The sequence below is a fragment of the Pinus tabuliformis genome, chromosome 6 (genome assembly GCF_031772625.1).
Source record: "Pinus tabuliformis cultivar Carrire ecotype Pingquan chromosome 6, CPIR1, whole genome shotgun sequence".
Classification (NCBI taxonomy): domain Eukaryota; kingdom Viridiplantae; phylum Streptophyta; class Pinopsida; order Pinales; family Pinaceae; genus Pinus; species Pinus tabuliformis.
This window is the reverse complement of record NC_142292.1, coordinates 1,222,182,643-1,222,205,593: the sequence shown is the minus strand read 5'-3', so window position 1 is coordinate 1,222,205,593 and position 22,951 is coordinate 1,222,182,643.

The following is a 22,951-nucleotide window of genomic DNA, read 5'->3' as shown; positions in this document are numbered from 1 at the left end:
TTTTACATTTCCCTTGGGATTTGGTGATTATCTCTTTGGTTTCAAATTTTAGGTTTAAATTTCAGATTTTCACTTTTGAAACCCTCCAACAATGTTGAAACATTTTGTAGTAATAAATGGTGTAATTAGAGATTTACTGCTTTATATCATGTTAGCATTTAATGTTAGGTAGGCTATAGTATGATGCACCTGTTATTAGGTTGATATTTAATGTCAAGCAGTCAATTGAGACATAATTATTGTCTCTAATTGTGTCCCGTACATAGCGGATTAAATAACTTAGCCATAGAAATGCTTCACCTTCTGTTGTAATGTAATTAGATTTTCTAATACAAATTTCTGTATTTTCTGATTTATTTATTTCCAGGCAAGTCTTTTCAAGCCAACTTTTCAGCGTCCATCTCACCCATATTAGCTTTTGTATTAGAGCCATGAAAGCACTTTAATGATATGCCATGATCTGTAAACTACTGTGGATATTCCATTGGAACAGGTGACTACAATATCTTAGAATATTTTGTAATCTTAGACCATGCAAACTATTTTTTTCTTAGATTCTGGATTAATTAATTACCAACCTTGCTTGAATTTTATGAAATAACTGATATGAAAATGAAAGAATAGGTATATGTACATACCATCCACACAAGTAAGCAAAAGATTTATATGGGGAAAACCAATATAGGAGAAAACCCAACTAAAACGTGAGGCTTATGCTCTTCTCTCTTTGCTTCAGCTATAAAATGTACATACTATGGAATGGGAACTCACTATGGAGTTACATTTTGGCATTGTGGCTTAAATGATTGCTATAGAATTCCTCCTTTGTTATGTTCTCAAAATACCACTTTGAGATGTTTTCCTTAGTTATAGAACAATGTCAGTTTGTGGGAAGCACAAATTTTGCATATGAGCTTCGATTGAGGTGATATTCACACTATTGGAAAGGTCTCATAATGTAAAAAAACATCAAGGGTGTGGGTACAAACTCCATACATTGTAACCCTAAAAAATACCATTGGATGCCTTAAAATAGTTGGGGAAGGCTCCAAACCCCAGTTTTACTAACAATGATCTACCACTAAAATGGGCCTTGCAAGCCAATTCTTCTAATTTTCCAACTGGAAAGTGCCAAGACATATAACATATTGTATGGTGATCCAATCCGGTTCATGCTTCCCTGTTTAAGGAGGCTTCTAGTTCCTGTTACTCCTCATTTCAATAGGGGTACATATGTACCTTTTAATTTTTGGCAGTGCCATTGTAGGCCTAAAAGATGCAAGTGAAAAGCCCTATGAGCCATGTGGAGGCCCTATATTAGGTATCCTAGCCTGTTATGGTTGACCATGGTTGGTCCCTATGGGCTAGGTCCCTACTCCTTTTGTCTTGTATAGGATGGGGGGCTTTGGATGGATTTCACTATGACTCATTGTTTATGAGCCATTGATTTTGTAGGGGTGATGAAATATTAAAGGGCTAGTCTAGCACGTGTCCCGTGTGCACCTATGTCATTCCCACATGGTTGTGTCATTGAGTGTGTATGCATTATTTGGCCAAGGTATATTCATTAGACAGTTCTCAAAATGATAGTATCATTTATTTAGCATGTTCATGCTTCTCAAAGCTGTAAACATTTCCCAATGCATGTGGTCCCAAAAGGAAAAAGTCAACTTGGTTTCAAAATGCTCAACAAAAATGTGTATGGCATGCCATGTTGGATTTTTTTTCCAAAATATGGAGGCATAATCAAGAAAATGGCAGTGAAGGGTTGTCCATTAGTTGGTGGGGTATCTGGGTGACATAAAGGGTAGATTTTGACAGAATGAGACATGCAATATGTCAAAAATGGTCTATAGAGTAAGCTAGATAAAACCCAAGTGACAGATTTTTTATTTCCCTAGGATGTTGGGGATCCTTATTTATAGCATGATGATGTCCTCATTACATGCCACATGGGGTTAAGAGAATTGGCATGTCCTCATGTAATTTAGCAAATTTCATGAGCAATATTGAATCTACAAATTAATTTCTACAATTATTTTGACATTTCAGAGCTTCCAGTAGTCACTGATTCCCATACTTCAAGACCTTAAGCCATAAAAAAGAATTCCATTCTACGTCTCCATGCCTTATAGTTTACTCCATTGAACAAGGGATCGTTGTTAGCCTAATTTTCTTCTGATTTCACGATCAAAGAAGAGACACCTTTAGAAGGATTGGAGGCTTTCTTCCTTGGATTTTACATTTGTGTTCTAAGGATCTATGTTCCGTTTGTTAGGTTATGCCTGAAGGAACTGGCTTTGATAGTAATTGTTGGAACTATTGGGGTGGTGGGGGAGGAGTTAATTAATTGTTGGCATTATGACTAAAGTGTTGTCCTTAATGGCAACCTACTTGATAAAGATGTCAACATGATGGTAGCAGGATGATTATACAGGCTGGTACAAATGTGAAAAAGAGAATAGACAAAGAAATATCAGTTCAGAGACAGAGAAATGATAAAGGTGAAGTTTGGGAAAGTATATGCGGGTCCTATGAAGAAAGGTCACGTACATATGCAGGTATGGTAAAGAGAAGTCGCGTATAGTTTCCGCACCATGGTATTATGAATACCAGAGGTTTTTACCATGGTATTGGCCCATAGTAATGAATGTGACAACAAATATTTGATCTCATCAAAGAATACCATCGACATTAATAAGGGATTGGCCTAAGGTATTGGCTAAGGCTTATGCTATATAAGGAGATGGAGATTAAGTGTTAGTGTGTGCAAGTTTTGTGTTATCTATGAATGATTTGATCTGAAACAGGTGTGCACCAAGGAGCAAGGAAAAGACACAAATCTGAAAAATTTGAAGTATGGTATCATATGTGCTTGTTTGATTTGCTTGTTGAAAATATCTAACTGTGATAGATCTGTGGTGTTAATGATACTCTGACATGAATATGAGACAATAAGGGTTGTGAAGTATATTATGTGGTTGCAGGGAAGGCATGATTCGGTAATTATAGATTTGTACGATGGTTTACCTCTAAGAGGGCACTTACATATGTGGATCTACTTCTCGGTAGTTGCATATATATTTTGCAAAAGTTCAGAATCTGTACACAGGTGTCAAACATGAGAAGCACGTACATACGCGGATGTTCTTTGTAATAGTTGTGTATACATGCTAGGGTTTGTAGTATAAGCTAATGATGATGGTTGATATGTTCTCTTATGTTTGCTATTGTTTGTCAATGAAGTCTCTCTTATGATAATCTGTGTTTTACACTACTGATTGGGTTGAATTGATTATGAAATAGAAGTTGGCTAAGTGATGATGCTATTGTGTGGTGATTTGTATTTGGCTTAGTGATTTGTGTTGGCTTCAGTATCTGATTGAATGATTTATTCAGTGGCACAGTGATTCAGATTCAGTTATCAATGTTTTGAGATATGTACGCAGGTACTCTTAAAGAGAAGCACACACATATGCGGGTATGATTCTGAACAATCGTGTATACCTTCTGACATAAGCTTAATCAGGGTTTGCAGTGAAAGCAACTGGTTTATGTGAAAAAAATAATATGGTCTCATATTCCGGTGAATGGTTATGCATTGATATGATCTGTTATGAATTAGTTTGACTTAGTTGTCTTTGGTTGATTCAGCTTCAGTGATTGATTTGATGATTCAATTGGGTAGTTGATTTTAGAATTGTTGGGAGTGGATCCAATTTGAAACATTCTGAAAAGTGATCCACAAAGAGCTGAGGATAACAATCTTCAAAATAAAAGTGCCAATACAAGATTGTAAGAAGTTTCTTTTTAATAAAAAAGAAAACAAAGAACAACAACGATGGTTTCTCCCACATTGGGTTTCCACCTGAAATCCTAGTGTTCATATGGGTTTTTTTGTGTGTAGATGTTCTATTTGCTTTTTAATTGCTCATAATTACTCATTAATTGATGAATAATGAAGTAATGATGCATCGATTAATGTTGAACAAATGATGAAATTAATGATCAAATAAGCTATCTAGATATACGCGAGTTTCTTCAATAACAATGGCGTACATGTGCTAGTTTCATTTATAACAGTAGCGTATACAAATTAGAATAATAAATTGAAAATTTTAAGAGTGTAAAACACTGATTCAACCCCATCCCCCCCCTTTCAGATTATTTCCTAACAATTGGTATCAGAGCAGGTCCTTTAGAAGAAGCTTGATCGCTTGAAGGGAGACTCATCAAGATGAGTAATCAAAAGGGAGTATCATCTACCCGGCCACCATTATTTAATGGAACGAACTTGGTTTTCTGGAAAGTCAGAATGAGAGCATATCTACAGTCACTTGGAGCTGATGTTTGGGCAATTGTTGGAGGAGGATATCAATATCCATTCTCCATTTCCATAGATGAAACAAAAAAGAAAAAGTATGAAACCAATGCAAAGGTTGTCAACGCTCTTTGGGAAGCTTGGTAGAAAAAGAATTTGTGAAGGTTATGCAGTTGAATAACACAAAGGCTATATGGGACAAGATCATCCAAAGTTTTGAAGGTGACACGAAGGTAAAGAGTGCCAAACTTCAAACATCTAGAATTCAATATGAAGCTCTCAGAATGCATAGTGATGAAAGTATTGCAAGTTTCTTATTTAGGGTAGATGAAATCGTTAATTCAATGAGAAATCTTGGTGATGAAGTAAAATATTCGATGCTTGTTGAGAAAATGCCAAGATCTCTAACCCCAAAATTCAATTCGAACATCTCTACCATTGAATAAATGCAGGATTTGAAAAATCTTATTATTGAATAGCTTCATGGGATTTTAACAGCTTATGAAATGAGAAAAGGGGGTCCATCAGATATCAGAGAAGCAACATTCAAAGCTACTTATAAAGGAAAAGAAAAATAGCTGAAGGAATCAACTTATGTATCAAATGAATAAGAGGCGAACTTCGTAAAGAAACTCCAAGTAGGAACTAGCAGATTTAGAAGTAAACTTCATTTCAAATGCTTTGCTTGTGGAAGAGTTGGCCACTATGTTGCTGAAAGTCCTTATAAAGAAAACCATGAGAACAAGAAGAATTATGCAAAAGTAAATATTAGAGGAAGGTTTGAAAATAAGAAAAGTTTCTACACACATGAAGATAGTGATGGTCTTTCAAATGATGAAGATGTTGAATCTGATCAAGAATATCAATTACTTATGGCATTTGAAGATAAATGTGTTGATGAGTCTGATGATGTTTTTATGGATGCCTTAAAAGAAAAATATAATCTCATTGAAGAAATAACTCAGCTTAAAATTCGTCTGGAAGAAGCTAAATTAGTTGAAGAAGTCCTGAAGAAAAAAATTCTAGAAAATGAGAGGCACAATGAAAAGTTAGAACTAGAAATAGTGAATCTAAGAAAAGAACTTGAGAAAACAAAGGGTTTAAATCTTAGATTTGCTAAAGGATCTGAGACCTTAGAAGAAATCATCAAAGTACAACACTCTCCTCTAATAAAAACAGGTCTTGGATATAATGGAGAATCATCAAAGACTATAAAATCTTTTGAAATAGGTACAAGAAGCTATCTCAATGCAGTAAAGGGAAGCAATCATCAAAATTCCAGCTCTCAACACAAGAATGAGGAATCAAAAGCCTCTCAAGTAAAACATCCTTACCACAATCAAAGGAGAAGCTACTAAAAAAGGTACTATACTCCCAGGAACTTCTACTTCAATGGTCAATGCTTCACTTGTCATAATTTTGGTCATAAGGTTGCTCAGTGTGTCGCTTATAAAACTATCATGACTAGAGAAGCAAGAAAACAAAAGAATGAGATTGGGTCAAAGAAATACTCTTACAATGCTTTCTCACCTCTCCAAGATGAAACAAAATGTTCTTTTTGCAATAAATTTGGGCATAAAGAAACTGAATGTAGAAGCAAAATGAGACCATTCCCTCAGTATGAACAAAATGCAATAACATTCAAGCTATGAAAAATAAAACCATAGAATCTGAAAATTGTGGTTTAACTTTGTATGCAGAAGATCAATAAAATTTGTGGTACATTGATAGTGTTCAATGCATATTAAAAGTGACAAAGACAAGTTTATGTCCTTTATGAAATAAAGAAAGAAAATAATGTAACCTTTGGAAATAACTCACTTGCTGTTATCAAAGGGAAATGAACTGTTTTGCTAAAGAAGAAGGTTAAGGCTGGAAATGTTTTGTTTGTTGATGGATTAAGACATAACTTGTTGAGTGTTAGTCAAATGTGTGACCAAGGGCATGAGCTTGTCTTCAGATCCAAAAATTGTGTGGTACAAAATCTCAAATACAATTAAGATCATAATAAAGGGAACAAGAACTCCAGGCAATGTCATTGTCTTAGAAGGAGGCCAAGAGCATTTTTACTTAAGCAAATCAGAAGAAAACTAGCTCTGACATAAAATATTGGGACATCTAAGATTCACTCAATTACACAAGTCAAACAAAATGGGCGCAGTTCGTGACTTTCCTAACATCTCCCTACCAGAAAATAACATATGCAAATCATGTCAATTGGTAAGCAAACTAGAGTTCAATTTAATGCTAAAGAAGGTACTTCAGGTAAGCCTCTTGAACTTATTCATATTGATTTGTGTGGTCCTATGAGAATGGAATATCCTTAGGGTGAACAATATTTCATATTATTCATTGATGATTTTACAAGAATGTGTTGGATTGACTTATTGAAACATAAAGATGAAGCATTTTATAAATTTAAAGTTTTCAAGGCTCTAGTAGAAAATGAGTTAGATTTGAAAATCAAATGTCTTAGATCTGACAGAGGAGGAGAGTTTATATCAGATGAGTTTTTTGACTTTTGTGAACAACATGGCATCAAAAGACAATTTTCTATAGCTAAAACTCCTCAACAAAATGGAGCGGCAAAAAGAATGAACAAAACAATCCAACAAATGGCACGTGCCATACTTGATGAGTCTGAAATGTCTCATACCTTCTAGGGGGAAGCAATGCATACAATTGTGAATATCCTTAACAAAGTGTATATTCGAGTAATCAATGATAAAACTCCATATGAACTATGGTTTGGTAAGCCTCCGACTGTAAAGCATTTCAGAATTTTTGGAAGCAAATGTTACATCAAGAAAAATGATGATAAACTTGGAAAGTTTGAATCTAGAGCTGATGAAGGAATCCTCCTTGGATACTCTTCTAGAAGCAAGGGATATAAATGCTACAATAGAAGGCTTCGAAAGATTGTTGAATGCATTGATGTTGTGATTGATGAAGCATCCAGAAGTACCAAAAGGAAGGCTCCAACATATACCAAATGTGTTCATACTACAAGTTAGAAGGATGCAAAAGAAGGTAATAGAGAAGCATCAGAAGAAAGAAATGAAGATACAGATACATCAGAAAAGACACCTTCAAGGCATGTTTAGAAAAATAATCTGGAATCTCAAATTCTAGGTGAAAAATAAGCAAGAGTACAAACTAGAAGAACTATTGTTGGAACTTCTAGTTACCTGGCCTTACTATCCACAATTGAACCTCAAAATATGAATCAAGCGAGCAAAGATGAATGTTGGGTTAAGGCAATGCATGAAGAACTTGATCAAAATAGAAAAGAGCCATACATAGGAATTAGTACTAAGACCTCACGATAAAAATGTTATTGGGACAAAATGGGTTTTCAAAAACAAATTGAATGAAAATGGAGAAGTAATTAGAAACAAAGAAAGACTCATATGCAAAGGCTATGCTCAACGGGAAGGAATAGACTTTGAAGAAACATTTGCACTCGTAGCCATACTTGAAGCCATAAGAATGTTCCTTGCATTTTCAAGCTTTCATAACTTTAAAGTATATCAAATGGATGTTAAATCTACATTTCTAAATATGGACTTAGAAGAAGAAGTTTATATTGATCAACCCGAAGGGTTCATTCTAGAAAATGATAAAAATATTGTTTGCAAACTTAAGAAGGTACAGTATTGATTAAAACAAGTTCCGCGTGCATGGTATTATTGTCTTGACAAGTATCTTCAACAACAAGGCTTCACAAAGGGGTCTGCAGATAACAATCTATATATCAAGATGGATAAAGATAAACTTTTGATAGTTGTTGTTTATGTAGATGACATCATATTTGGAAGCAATGGAGAATCTATGAGTCAAGGATTTTCTTCAGTTGTGCAGCTAGAATTTGAAATGTATTTACTTGGTGAACTAACTTACTTTCTTGGTCTTCAAGTTCAACAAACAAAGAATGGTATCTTTTTATCACATACCAAGTACCTAAAGCATATTTTGAAGAAATATGGAATGGAAGACTGCAAGCTTGTATGCACACCAATGATAACATGATGAAATCTTAGTTCACATGATGATTCTCCTTCAGTGAATCAACCATAATACATATCTATGATCGAAAGCTTTCTCTACCTTACAGATACGAGACCAAATATTATGCATGCAGTTGGGATTATTGGACGATTTCTACCAAATCCTAAAGAAACTCATCTCCATGCAGTTAAGAGAATATTCAAGTATTTACAAGGAAGTCAAGATTTTGGTCTATGGTATCCCAAAGATGCAGATTTACCCCTTCATGCTTACACAAATGTAGATTGGGCAGACAATATTGATGATCGAAAGAGTACTAGTGGAGGAGCATTTTATTTGGGATCTCGCTTGGTATCATGGTTCAACAAAAACAAAGCTCCATCGCTTTATCTACTGCTGACGCAGAATATGTTGCTGTTGCATATTATTGTACTCAACTTCTATGAATGATGCAAACATTTTAAAACATTCAAATCACTTGTCCTCAACCTATACCTATTATTTGTGACAATACTAGTGCCATAAGTATTTCTAAAAATCCTGTCACGCACTCAAAAACCAGGCATATTCCAATCAAATATCACTTTCTGCGAGAATAGGTGCTTAAACAAAAGGTCAAACTGGAATATGTTCCTTCAAAGGAACAAGTCGCAAATATATTTACAAAGCCTCTTCCATGCGATTATTTTGAATATCTCAAACATAAACTAGGAGTGATCTCTGCTTTATCACTTTGTTAATTATTCTAATAGATATTTCATGTTCAGGGGGAGTTGAGACTGTAAATTAATACAATTTACTTTTTGTACGCGGATTACATGAAGGACAATTGCGTATATATGCGAGTTTTTATCTATATAGTCACGTATGTTTCTCTGAAATGAAGAAACCGTGGGACAGGCTTAGGGAAAGTCTCTGATATGCTTGTTGGTAAAATTATATGTATTCTAATTCCACCATTTAGTTATCGAATCTGAGATCGTAAGACTTAGAGATGCAAGCATAGGAAATGCAGGATTATAGCCTATTCTAGCCTATGCTAACAACTAATTTTAGTAAAGCATACTTTGGGATAAGTAAAATCAAATGGAAAATCACCACAAGGCCTATCACTGGAGATAAAACAACTTAGCGCTATGAGGGTTCTTGATCACAATCTTTCATACTTGGATTTTCATATGATCTATTGTAAATAATTTGCTAAGGTTTCAGTGTCCTTCAATTAATTCTTGTAGTGACAATATAATCAAATGACTAAAAGTTAACACTAAGGGAATCAACACTGGGTGTAAAACAACTAACACCATAAAGGCTTAGAGTTGCAATCTTTCACACACAAGGGTGTTCATAGAAATTTATGAGACTAGCTCATTAGTGTATATAATCTTCAATGGTTCTTCCCTGTAGTGGATCCACAAATATGCTGCAAGAAAACAAATCAAGATAATGCAAAACAATTCGATCCAATCTAGACTAGCTTTATATAATAAAGAAATAAAGCATAATAGAAATAAAGACATAAAACATTTCAAAGGAGCTTAAAACCTATAAAGAAATATGGAAATAGAATATTGAACTCAGTAAACTACTACATCTACAATTTAACCAAACCTAAAATGTCAAAATACTAAGAAGAGGCATGAGAGTTAGAGAATTAACAACATTTTATTAAGGAAAAATCAACATTGTTACATAGAGGCAACACTCAAGTTTGCTGCCATGATGAAGCTCTTAACCAACTATCTATGCCAAGCCCTTTTACAAGAACAAATGTCCAGTCTCCTAGCTTTGTTCCGAGCTTTAATATTTATACAAGAAGAGGTTTGGGTGGAACAAAATCAATCCCCCAATCTTTGTTCTACTTGACTAGAGGTTACATTTAAAATAGTAAATGTAGCTTTTACAACACAATATTTGGTGATTTTGATCCCCAAAATACATATGAGATATTACATGATGATTTTTAGACTCTTAAAATAAGTGATATTCGTTTTCCATATAGTTAAGATGACTGATTTTACATTTTCCTCAAATCTGGGCATGATTTGGAAATCTAAAAAAATTGTGCATTTTTACAAATTGGGCTCAACAATCCTCATGTATCTTCCAAACCATCATGTATTTTGGAAGGATGTTTCTATGGAGATTAATTTTCCATATTATCAACGAAAACCTCTCTTGGAATTTCCTGATTCAATTCCACGGCCTCGTAAATAGCGCATGAAGTTGATTGTTTAGATACTTTTGCCAATTTGGGTTTTGCAGAAATTTTGTACAAATCGGCTTCGAAGAACTATATGTAACTTTTAAACCGTATGGAATTTTTGGAAATGGTTTGAGATATAAGTAAATTGCTATTTTGCGCAAAAAATGATTTTTCATATTCTTGGGATTCACCACCATATGCAAGGAAATTGAGGCAGGACATGGAAGTTTCAAAACTATTACATATTTTTGGTTGTAGCTTAAATCATGTGCTAGGATCCAACACATGTGATATGCGTATATTCCAAGGTTTGTACCAGCATATTAGGCCCATGTGACATCTAATTTACCATGCTAGGGAAAATGAAAACATATTTTATAATTTTGACTTTTTCCTCCATTTGTGCAGGTGCAAAATTAAGTACCAAACTGGTGAACTGGTACTGAACTGATACAAAGATGGAAATTTCCGTAGTTGAACATGCTCTTTGGCCACATAACCACATTAGTAACCCGTCGTTGATAAAACCATATTAAAGACACATTTAATCATTAAAAAGATAAGAAATCCATCATCATTAAGCACAAGGTAGAAGAGGTTCATTTAGCAGAAGTTGATGGTATAATAGCTACGAAAAGTATCATAAATGAGTGAATATGTGTAATGTTCCCTAACTAGGAAATTCAGTGATACACAAAGCAAAAAGACAAACCAACATCCAGAAATGAGATACAATCAATAAACACCCATGAAAGCACTGGAAATATAGAACATCTAAGCCATTTTATTAAATCTTTCCGGGGCAAATAAAATAGCGATGAAATGGTGCACTTGGGCTTGTCTCCAAGGACAAGCGTGACAAAACTTAGGTGATAAAATGATGATCCTAGAGCGGCCCAACCGTTGCTCCTAATGTGATCTACATTGCCTAGAAAACTACACTGCCTGTTGGAAAGGATGTGCTGGAAACCCTACTTCCTACGTTCAAAATTTTTTGCAACTTCAGCTCCTAGATCCTCAAAAAAACCCACCAAAACCCAGGAAGGGTTTGGCCTAGTTCAGACCCCTGAAAATCGACCTCCAAGGACCATGTCCTCCTCCTCACGCTGGAAATCTCGGCCTATCTGAAATTAGCTGGGAAAGCCCTCCAAATCTGCTCAAACACTGAGATGCTATTCCCTATGGATTTCCTCCCTTATCTCAACTGACCCCAGCTCCATAGCTCTCTCCACTAACTCCCACGTGAGCCCCAGAATTGGCCCTCTGCACAGTCCAAAAAATATGTAAGTCGAGCTGCCCAAATGCAGCAACCTCCTGCTCCCAAACTCCTCCCAAAGGCTAATCCTCTGCTGTACTCTAACTCTCCAAACTTTCCTGGCAAGTGTTACTTGGATGAACTCCCAAGCACTGCTACATGTTCCAGAAATATGCTCTACTGGTTCGACGGTTCTCCTCAAGGTAGTGCGAAATGCCTTCCTAGGGCGACACTCGAAGTCATTCGAAGGAAAGGTTGAGTCTTTCGCCTGAGAAACTCGATGCTAAAAAACTATGTAACTCGGCTAAGAAGCTTGAGCAACACAAGTAAATTCAATGTGCAAATGAATACCTCAATTGGGGAGCTCTTCCGACTTATATCTTCATGGGACTTCCTTTCCCCATGTGGGCCCCTCTCCAAGCCATTCGATTCCCCTCCAAGGAAATTCAAATTGCCCAAGTGACCAAGTACGTTTTCGCACGTGGGTGGCCCCCACCTTCCCCCAGCAATCTAATTCAGCCTTCCTTTCTCCTAAGTTCCTAAGTAAAAAATGCTTGGGCTCCTTTACTTATCAAAATTAATGCAAAATTATGGAGAGACCAAAACCCATTACAAATTTATTTAGGAAGGGACATGAAAGTGCTCCCCTCCCAAATGTTGCTTTCCCTCAAGCAACTTCAGCGTTGGGTGCTCCAGAATGTGCTCACCCTCCCATGTGGAATCCTCATCCGGTAGGTTATTTGAACGCACCAAAAACTCCCTAATGATCCTGCTCCTTAGCTTCCTCTCCTAGGTCTCCAAAATGGCCTCAGGCTCTAAAACCAGATGGCCCTCATCATCCAGTGGGGGTAACTCTACTGCTACTGTCACTTCTCCAACTCGTCTGACCACCCTATACGACCCATACACATGTGGCTGTAGCTTCTCAGCCCCTTTTTGCTTCAAGGTGGACTGTCTATATGGCTGTAACCAGAGATACACCAAATCCCCCTCCTCAAAGTGTCTCTCAGTTCGGTGCCTGTCAGCGTGCATCTTCTATTGATTTTGTGTTGTTGCTAAGTTGTCCTCGAGAGTCTCGAGGATGTCTTGGCTCTCTAGGATCCCGTCTTTGGCCTTTGGGGTCTTGCTGTCTCCAAAAATAAGGTTAGCAAAAGATAATGCATCATAAACATACAAGGCATGGAAAGGAGTCATAGCGATGGACATGTGATGGGTGGTGTTGTAGAAATACTCGCCCAAGTGCAGCCATTGAATCCAAGCCCTTTGCTGTCCAGTCACGTAGTTCCTAAGGTACCCCTCCAGCCACTGATTAACTCGCTCAGTCTGGCCATCTGTCTTGGGGTGGTAGCTTGTGCTAGGGGTGAGCTCAGTCCCAACCAATCTGAAGAGCTCCTTCCAGAATCCTCCCATGAACCTGCTGTCCATGTCACTCACTATGTTCTTAGGAAGCCCGTGCAACCAGTAGACTTGCCTGAAGAACAACTCTGCAACCTATGAAGCTGAATACCAAGTCGGGATGGCAAAGAAGTTGGCATACTTAGTCAATCGATCATCTACCACATAGATGCAATCCTTGCCCTGTACTGTGGGAGCCCAGTGATGAAGTCCATGGAGATACTCTCCTATTTCCCCTCGGGGATGGGGAATCACTGTAATAACCTAGCGGGGTGAATCAGTTCCCCTTTGTTCATCTGACATGCCTCACACTCCTGTACGTCCCTCAACACGTCCCCCTTGAGGCCCTTCCAAGTGAAACACTCCCTGACTGCCATGTATGTTTTTTTGAACCCCTAATGCCCTGACAATGGTGAGTCATGTGATGCTTGGAGCACTGTTTCCATCAACTACGAGTTGGGAACCAGAAATATGCGCCCCTTGTAGTATATGGCCTCATCCATCACCTAATAGCGCTCATTTGTGTGGGTCCCCTCCAGAGTCTCACATGCCCTCCTGTCTTTGGAATACTCTACCAATAACCGGGCCTTCCAATCATGGAAAATGCTCATGAGTGAGGGGCATGTGGGTCTCCTGGATAAGGCATCAACCACTACATTGTGTTTCCCCCTCACATACTCTATGTCAAAATCATAGGCCTTCACCTTGCTGACCCATCTCTGCTATCTGTTGTTGAGGCCCTGTTGCCCCATGAAGTGATGAACACTGTTGTGATTAGTCTTCACTTGGAATCTGTTACCCACCAAATATTCCCAAAATTTGGCTAAGGCATGCATGATGACCAACATCTCCTTGTCATATATAGAATATGACCTCTCATGGGGTAAGAGCTTCCGACTCTCGAAAGCAATGGGGTGCCCATCCTGAGATAATACTGCCCCGATTCCCTCTCCAGATGCATCACACTCCACGGTGAAGGGCTGGGAGAAGTCCGGAAGTGCTAATACTGGACAACTTCTCATCACCTCCTTCATACAGTCAAAAGCTAACTGTGCCCTATCTTTCCATGCGAAAGCCCCCTTTCTTAGTCAAATCGGTGAGAAAAGTTGCTAATTGCGAAAACCCCTTGACAAACTTCCGGTAATACGTACAGATGCCCAAGAAGCCCCTCATTGTTGTCACATCTCTTGGTACTGGCCAATCACAGATAGCTCGTATTTTATCCTCATGTACCTTCACCCCATCCGTGCCAATAATATTCCCCAAGTAGAGCATCTTGGTCAAACCAAACTCACACTTGGTCAACTTGGCATAGAACTGCTATTCCTCCAAAATATGTAGCACCTCCTCCAAGTGTTGGAGATGCTCCTCCCAAGTTCTGTTATATATCAGTATGTCGCCAAAAAACACCAATACAAACCTCCTCAACTACCTCCAGAACACATGGTTCATACATGACTAGAAGGTAGCCGGGGCATTGGTCAACCCAAAGGGCATGACTAAAAACTCGAAGTGCCCATAATGGCATCAGAAGGCTGTCTTGGGGATGTCCTGATCCCTCACCCTGATATGATGGTACCCCGAATGCAGATCTATCTTAGAGAAGTACTTGGATCCTCTAAGCCCATCCATAAACTCATCGATGCGAGGAATGGGGTACCAGTTCCTCAATGTCTTCTTGTTGATCGTCCAGTGGTCCATGCACATGCATAAGGTTCCATCCTTCTTCTTCACCAGCACTACTAAAGAAGCAAATGGACTGGAACTTTACCTGATGTGGCTAATGGCTTGCTCAATCTTGTCCTTATAAGCCTTGGGGTGCCTATAAGGGGTGGTCATAACTGCCTGCACATCGGGCTCCAACTCGATGGTGTGCTCAAATCCCCTGTCTAGTGGCTGCTCTGATGGAATATATCTAAATACCACTGAGTACCTATCTAAAAAGGCCTGTATGTTTGGATGTGGTCACTGGGCTTGTCCCCCAACCTCTGAAACCCTCAGATCTACTTCCCACACTATGTCTACATGTCGCAGATCTGCCTCCATCCTAAGCGCTGAGATTGTTTGTGGTGGGTATGAATGCATGCCTCTAAGGACTACCAACTTACCATCTAGGCCAGTAAACTCCATCTCTAGCTTCTTCCAATCAGTGGTGACTTTCCCAATGGAGTACAACCACTGGACAACCATCACCACGTTGGTGTCTGGCACATCAACCACAAAGAAATGGTCTATCATGTAGTAGTTCCCCATGGTCACCATCAAGGCGGGCACATACCAAGTGCACTGCATGGTACGGTCACCTGACACCAGGACTGAAAAGCCCTCAAACTTGGTCGTGGTGATGCCCCTCCTCTGAACCAAATAGGCATCTATGAAGTTGTGGGTAGCCCCACTGTCAACTATGACTGAAACCTATTTCCCCTGTATCGTACCTCTAATCCTCAATGTCAGAAATTTTGGGACCTCGCATAAAGAAGCAAGGACTCTCCTGGATGGAGCAAAGGATGCCCCTCCTTGTGGCGGTGGTGGTGGCGGTCCCCTCTCTGTCGGTCTCTCACCATATCCCACACCACACTCCAACTCCACCTCGTCCTCTTGATCACTATCTGAGTAGACCTCGATGTAGTGGGATTTGCTAGTTGTGCATCGATGGCCAAGTGCCCAGGGCTCTCGACAAGCAAATCACAATTTCCTCCTCCTGAGGTGCCTTTGCATCTCATTATCCAACTTCCCCGACTCCTAGGATGATCTCTGTGGTGGTTGTCTAGTATCACTCCCCTTATGGGGGTAGGGAATACATGCAGGAAAGGGTGCTCGTGACTTGGGGATGACCCCCTGTAAATCTCTGGCACATGTAACTACTTCCTGTAGCGTGAAGGCTCTGCGTGACTTCACCAGTCCACACAGGGGCTCAAGTAGGCCCTCTATGAAGGTGTACACCCTCCGAGCATCTGATAGGTCCAGCACCATCACTGAGATTCTCAAGAACTCCGATATGTACTTCTCTGGATTACCTATTTGTCAGAGTTGTGTTAGTTCCTTGAAGTGAGCCTCTAGATCCCTCTAATCAAAACACTCCACCACCCTCCTGGTGAAATCCTCATATGAAGTCACACTGGCATGCCCTAAGGTAGCCAAGCCATGAAACCACAAGGCGTGGGCTTCACCTTCCAAGTGCAGGGTGGCCATCTTGATGGCCTCTAGCTCTGTCATCTGGTTGAGCTGGAAATATGCGTCCATCTTCTCTACCTAGGTCCGAGCAGTGCACTTGGTAGTGCCATCGTATGTGGGGAAGTACATCCTCCCTATAGTCCGCTGCAATTCATAGCTCTACATTCCCTGTCCTCCATGGCCCTTGCTCTACTCATTCTAATTGAGCTTGCAGAAATCTCTATAAGAGAGTGCTTCGCTGAAGTCTGCTCCCATAGAATGCCATTCCTTGAAATGCTCTCCCATTTGTGAAGGATCTTCGACCCCTGCTCATTCATTTTGGGCCAAAGGCACGAAAGAGGGCAGTGTAGCTCGAGTTGGCCCACTCGCTGATGGAGGATGTGCAACAAGTGAAGGATGATCGAATTGTTGAGAGGCCCCCGACGTCTCTCCAAATAGAAACCCCCTAGGAGTACTTCTCTCCCAATTCTATGTTTTGATCTCCTCTAGAATTTCCTTCTGACCCTTTGCTAAATCATTCAGAGCCTTCAAGAGGCTATCAAAGGCTATCTATTCCCTACTCTTGGGCTCTCCCATGTCTTCTACTACTACTACCTTTCCCCTCTCCTCCGTGTCTAGAGTGATTTCCAACTCTCTTTCTTTGCTTCAGTACCTCTACCTCCTGTACCTAATATTTTGTCGGTCCTCTTCACTCATAGGAGAAAATCCCCACAGTTGAGCCAAGATCTAGTCTTTGATACCACTGTAATGTTCCTAAATAGAAAATTCAGTGATACAAAAAGCAAAATAGACAAACCAACATTCGAAAATGAGATACAATCAATAAACACCCATGAAAGCACTAGAAAGAAATAACATTTGAGCCATTTTATTAAATCTTTTGGGGCAAATATAATAGTGATGGAATGGTGCACCCGAGCTTGTCTCCAAGGACAAGCGTGACAAAACCCAGGTGAGAAAATGATGATCCTAGAGCTGCCCAACTGTTGCTCCAGAGGTGATCTACGTTGCCCAGAAAACTCTGCTGCCTCCTGGAAAGGATGTGCTGGAAACCTCCAAGAACCACGTCCTCCTCCTTACGCTGGTAGTCTCGGCTTGTCTGGAATTGGCTTGGAAAGTGCTCCAAATCTGCCCAAACACTGAGATTCTATCCCCTATGGATTTCCTCCCTTCTTTCAACTGACCCTAGCTCCGTAGCTCTCTCCACGAACTCCACGTGAGCTCCAAAATTGGCCCTCTACGCAGTCCACAAAAGTTGTAAGTCGGGCTGCCCAAATGCAACAACCTCCTGCTCCCAAACTCCTCCTAAAGGCTGATCCTTTGTTGTACTCCAACTATCCAAAATTTCCCGACAAGTGTAGCCCAAATGAACTCCCAATCACCTCTGTGTGTTTCCCTTTTTGCGCGTTTCAGAAATACGATCTGCTAGTTCGAAGGTTGAGTGGTATGGCCACAAATCTCCTATGGTTCTCCTCAAGGTAGTGTGAAATTCCTTCCTAGGGTGGCACTCGAAGTCCCCCGAAGGAAAGGTTGAGTCTCCCGCCTGAGAATCTCGATGCTAAACAACCAGGTAACTCGGCTAAGCATCCCGAGCAACACAAGTAAATTCGATGTGCAAATGAATACCTCAATTGGGGAGCTCTTCCTCCTTATATCTTTGTGGTCCTTCCTTTCCCCATGTGGGACCCTCTCCAATCCATTTGATTCCCCTCCAAGGAAATTCGAATTGCCCAAGTGGCCAAGTGTGTTTTCCCATGTGGGTGGACCCCACCTTCCGATAACAATCTAATTCAGCTTTCCTTTCTCCTAATTTCCTAAGAAAAAATGCTTGGGCTCCTTTACTTATCAAAATTTATGCAAAATTGTGGAGAGACCAAAACCCATTACAAATTTATTTGGGAAGGGACATGACAATATGGCTCATGAATAGGGAATTTATATATTGAATGATATGACATATTCAGACCCCAACAATGCTTAAGTCAATTATTATTTCTGGTTATGACAATGATTGGTTACAGCCTGCTAATGCCACTCATATTTTACTTAGAAATGATATTGATTTATGAGTGGATGCAATATGATATTATTTCTTTGGTTCTTCTTAATAGCTTTGTTGCTTAATGAGATGGATATGATCAGACATGAAAAGAGAATAGTTGGCATAAGTTCAGGGGGGAGCCTCTGTTACACTTCTGATAGCACATTGTTGGCATTATTGAGCACTACTAGCTAAATTATGATATTGTTCATTGCTTGCTGACATTGATGAAGAAATATGCTAAATATATTGTTGATTATGCTACTGCTCTTGTTCCTTTATGGTGTATGATGGTTGCTGATGATAATCATGGTCTTGCTACCTCACTATTGAGGTCTCCGGTTTTGGTTATAAATGTCATATCTATCTCTTGATGTAAAGGTCATGTAAATACCCATGTTATAAATCATTGTAAAATTCAATCATGAATGGAATATTGGGGTCCAATTTCTTATGTAATATTTTGGAAATTTGATGTAATGATGGGTCAAACATGTAACTCCCACTGTGTTGGGTGTTTGTTGTAGTCATGGAGTCATTGGTCATAGGACAGGTCATAATTAGTTGAATCATAGTCATGTACTTCATTGAAAATCTTCCAGAAGATTCAACATATGCTCAGGGGAATCATGGTTAGTATACAATAGATTAGATCTACAAGTGCTCGTCTCTACACAAGGAGAAAGAAGCCTTCATTCCATATTGGTCAACCCTTTGCCCTCAATGTTAAAGGGGGAGAGTAGCTCAGTGTTTTGAGAGAGAGGTTTGGTGCCTAGCTTGGTGTGTTTACATATGTGTTTACAGGTATTTAGAGGTGGTGGTAACCAAACACCAAAGTGGTTGCCATCAAGTCCAAATGGGGAGATTGCTGGCATTATGACTAACATGTTGTCCTTAATGGCAACCTACTTGATAAAGATGTCAACATGATGGTAGTAGGATGATTATATAAGTTAGTACATATGTGACAGAGAGAATGGACAAAGGAATATTAGTTCAGAGACAAAGGAATGATAAAGGTGAAGTTTGGGAAAATATACGCGGGTCCTGTGATGAAAGGCCACGTAGATACGCATGTATGGTAAAGAGAAGTCACACACAATTTCTGCACCATGGTATTATGAATACGAAGGGGTTTTACCATGATATTGGCCCATAGTAATGAATGCGACAACAAATATTTGATCTCATCAAAGAATACCATCGACATTACTAAAGGATTGGCCTAAGGTATTGGCTAAGGCTTATGCTATATAAGGAGATGGAGATCAAGTGTTAGTGTGTGAAAGTTTTGTATTCTATGAATGATTTGATCTGAAATAGGTGTGCACCAAGGAGTAAGGAAAAGACACAGATCTGAAAAATTTGAAGTATAGTATCATATGTGCTTATTTGGTTTTCTTGTTGAAAATATCTAACTGTTATATATATGTGGTGTTAATGATACTTTGATATGAATATGAGACAATAAGGGTTGTGAAGTATATTATGTTGTTGCAACGAAGGCAAGATTTAGTAATTATAGATTTGTATGCTGGTTTTCCTCTAAGAAGATGCGTACATACGCGAATCTGCTTATAGGTTGTCACGTATATATTCTACGAAAGTTCAGAATCTATATGTAAGTGTAAAACATGAGAAGTATGTACATACGCGAATGTTCTTTGTAATAGTCACATATACATGCTAGGGTTTGCAGTATAACCTGATGATGATGGTTGGTCTGTTTTATTATGTTTGCTGTTGTTTGTCGATGAAGTCTCTCTTATGATAATCTGCATTTTACAGTATTGATTGGGTTGAATTGACTATGAAATAGAAGTTGACTAAGTGATAATGCTATTGTGTGGTGATCTGTATTTGGTTCAGTGATTTATGTTGGCTTCAATATTTGATTGAGTGATCGATTTAATGGTACAATGATTCAGATTTAGTTATCAGTGTTTTGAGATCTATATGGAGGTACTCTTAAGGAGGAATGCATACATACGTGGGTATGATTCAAAACAGTCACACATACCTTCTGACATAAGCTTAATCAGGGTTTGTAGTGACAACACATGGTTTATGTGAAAAACAGAATATGGTCTAGTATTATGGTGAATTGTTATGCACTAATATGATCTGTTATGAATTGGTATGACTTAGTTGTCTTTGGTTGATTCAGATTCAATGATTGATTTGATGATTCAATTGGGTAGTTGATTTCATAATTATTGGGAGTGGATCCAGTTTGAAACATTCTATAAAATGAACCACAAAGAGCCGATGATAGCAATATTCAGAAGGGGGTTGTAGCTCCCTTCTAGTAGGAGTTGGAAAATGTGAGAAGGTTGTAGCCTTTTGCAGGTAGGAGCCAGCGTGCTGGTTGGAGTATGTGCAAGTACAAGATTGTAATAAGTTTATTTTTGTTAAAAAAATAAGAAAAAGAAGACAACAACAATTGTTTTCTCCCACATTGGGTTTCCACCTAAAATCTTGGTGTTCATATGATTTTTTTGTGTGTTGATGTTCTATATGCTTCTTAACTACTCATAATTACTTATTAATTGACGAATAATGAAGTAATAATGCACTAATTAATGCTGAACAAATGATGAAATTAATGATTAGATAAGTTATCTAGATATACGCGGGTTTCTTCAATAACAATCGCGTACATACACTAGTTTCCTTTATAATAATAGCGTATACAAATCAGAACAAGAAATTGAAAATTTAAAGTGTGTAAAACACTGATTCACCCCCCCTCTCATTGTTTTTCCTAACATTAGTATTTCTTTTAGAATTGTTACTTTTATGCCAGCTAAGATCAATTAATAAATTAGAACACAAAAATGTACAACAAAAGAATAATTTTATTAACAAGAATGGCGAGGACTCCAATCCTCTTTTTACAACAATTCAAGTACAATAACACTTCAGGGCTCCAACCCTAGATGAAAAATCCGATATTCATTCAAACCAGGATCCAACGTATACTATACCACCAATCTCCAACTTGGTCTACTTGATGACTGCAATCCTATAGGGCTCCAACCATATTATCTAGCTTAGGCTCCAACCTTGTCTTCTTGAGGATTCCAATCCTTTAGGGCTCCAACCCTCTACTTATGATTAAGTTCTTCAAGTTAATTTTAGTACTTCCTCTAGACTTCCAAAAACCTCTTCAACAAGTCTTGAATGATCTTCAACAATTCTACTAAATGATTCAAGGAATAGTCCATCAAGATCATCTTCCATAAGGCTGGTATGTGTCTCCAAAACTCTTCATTTATGCACAAGAAATATTATTCAAAGGCTACTTCATTAGGGCTTCAAAAATGTTGCTTTAAGGGAAGATGCTCCAATCAATGCTTCAAAAGGTTGCCTCTAGATTTCCTCCAAGACTGCTTTAGGGTCTTGCTACACAATGGTCTTCAATATTTTCTCCAACTTTTCCCTAAAGGATCTGCTCCAAGGATCTTCAAGTCTACTTAGAGGTGTTTATACATTTACTTGAAAATGACTGCTTTGAATATTCTTCAAGTCTGCTCGAAAGGTATCTTCAAGTCTGCATAAACCTCTTATAGAAGCTATTCCAACAAAACTCTAATGGTTCTTGAACAAGTCTTCAAGATGCTTCAAAAACAAGTCTTCAATGTTGTCTCCAACAAGAATATCTTCAAATTATCTTCAACAATGTCTTCAGGAGTAGCTCCAAGAGATCTCCAAGATGCTTTTGGAAGCCTCAAATGGTCAGCAAAAAAATTCTTCAAAGAATGATCTTCTGCTTCAATTTCGATTCCTAGAGGAGACTCCACCAAGCTCTAAAAAAATGTCACAGGGTCTGAATAAGACACTAGAATAGGTCCAAAATAATTATCCACAAAAATTTGAAAAGGAATGTCACTACATGTCCCTTTTTTTGGTCTGCAAAAAGACTTCGCAAACTACTATTGTGCTTTCAAACCAAATCAGTTTACAACATAAAATTGAATGTTTTATTGCTAAAAAAAGTGTTCTTTCCAAATGTCTAAATTTCAACAATCTAAACTCTGTACCCAAGATATTCTTAGGTTCGAATGGTCACCTTCAGGGTAGAAGACCAAAGTACAAAGCTGAGGTAGGGCCTAATTGTAGGGCTGAAATAGGAAGAAATTTCAGATGGTGCCACAGTTTAGTCGAATCCTTTGTGTGATATCTCAGAAAAATTCAATGTTATTTCTCCTTGTGAACTCGCTCTTCTGCACTTCCCATTTTTTTCTTGATTGAATTGGATGTTATGAAATGGGAGAATTCAACCTTATATTTATAGTTGTTTCAACCTAGAATGAAGGGTCATGTCAGTTGGGAGGAGACAACCTTAGAGCCGACCTGTTAAAAATCAATTAAATTTTGTTTTCATTATATTTATAAGGAGGAGTTGACCTACAAATTTTCAGCATTGCACATTGGGTTTCTTCCAGACAGCTAGGGCATCAAGGAACAAAAAATCTCTATCACATATACTGCAATAGACTTTAAGGTAACAAAATATATATTACTTCTATGGCATCATTTGATTCTGCC